A 1771-nucleotide genomic window follows, 5' to 3' on the forward strand; every position below is an offset into this window, starting at 1 on the left:
AGTTCTGAATTTTTCAAAAAAAAAATTCTAAAATCGGTGCATAATTGCGTTCTAAATGTCATTTTGAACCTCGTTTTCCGATTTCACCCCACTGTGCGGCGTGAGAAGTCCCCATTATTTTGCGCTGAGAGCGTGTATGGTGTAGAGCGAACTTACGTGTTAAGTGAAACATTATATCGTGTGCATTGCAGAGAAGAAAGTGGAGGGGATAGAAGTACGGCCTCCGCCGTCGTTTCGATTAACGTTCGACCGTCGTTATGTTGAGCGGGTCGTCTTGCCGGAGGTCGTCTTCTGGACGGCTAGTGTCATTCTTATCTACTCACACTCTAAAGCCTCAGTCGAATCAGAGACGCCTACTTCGGATTCTAGAGAAATGCGGCTGTTAGAATCGAACTGAAGATTGTTTTGTGATTTTTTTGTGAATGTTACTGTGCTTTCATTATCGAAATTTCTTTTTTTATTATTTGTTTTTAATTATTTGCTTTTGAAAGAGCCTGAGAGACTTATAACTCCAAGACGAGCCAAATGGCACCCAAGGCCTAAGAGGGTCATCACTAATACGCTTTAAATTTTACAGAATGCTTATATTATTTCCCTTAATATTATTGACATTTTATGCATTAAAAAGTTGTGTATTTTTTCTGCTTTAGAATTTTTATTTAAAAATCAGTTATTACAAAATTACCAGTTTTATCATTTGAAGTCTCGTCTGAAATGAATGAATGGGGAAAGAAATGAAACGAAATTGAATGGGGAAAGAAATGTCAAAATAGTCGAAGTTATACACTTCGAAAATGTACCTTCTCTAAGTCTAACATTAAAGTTTTTTTTAACAAAGTTCTTATAATGAAAAGACGAGAAATTATATTAATATTTTTACAATATGCGTAGAACCAAATTTTTGAATGATCTTACCTAATTATTTTTATTTTTATTGATTGAAATTTGTCGAATTCAAATTTGAAATTTTCTGTCGTTACTCTTAAGCAAATTTAATTTTCTATTCTCATCCTTCATAAATTCAAAATTAGATTTTGAGATAGGTGCGAAATAAATGGAAAGGTGTCAGTTGTACAATTTTTATTACTTAATGGATATCAATTGTTTCGTCCCAGTCTTATTACTTAATGGACATCAATTGTTTGGTCTCAGTCTATCTGGAAGCATCAGGCCTTAACAGCAGTAATAAAACCAATACATAAATTACACAATCACACTAAAACAAATGTTCTGGCCTTTTTCGGCGTCCGCATTAAAATGTCTCTTATAACCGGTATAGAGTTATTATAGCATCGTATAACCGAATAACTTCCCACAATTTTAGGCTCCAAACGAACCCTCTAGGTTGAAAAAAGGGTCGCTGGGGCATTTTTGAAGTTGGAACATAAAAGTTCCGCTTTTCGAGAAAAAACATCTAAACTTGGCAAGTTCATTCAGTGAACTAATAATAATGAATTAGAGCGTTTTTAGAATTTAAAATGCGTGGCCAAAATCTATGAAAGTCTAAGAGTGTGGAATCATACACTTTGTAGAGGCAAACCGTTTAAAAGCTAACACAGGTTTCGCATCCAGCCCCTTAACCCTGCCGTTGGGGGGCCTATTATTTCGGCCCAGTCGAGCGTTGGTGGTAGTCTTCTTCAACAAGGCGCAAGGTTTGCATCGCGGGGCGATGACTACCAGGTGTATACATATGAAACCGGTATTTTTTCAAGAAAAAAACACATTTATTTCAAGAGAATGATAACAAATATTTTATTCAAAGTATGCGCCC

Source organism: Belonocnema kinseyi, chromosome 2 (assembly GCF_010883055.1).
Source record: "Belonocnema kinseyi isolate 2016_QV_RU_SX_M_011 chromosome 2, B_treatae_v1, whole genome shotgun sequence".
NCBI classification, from domain to species: Eukaryota; Metazoa; Arthropoda; class Insecta; order Hymenoptera; family Cynipidae; genus Belonocnema; species Belonocnema kinseyi.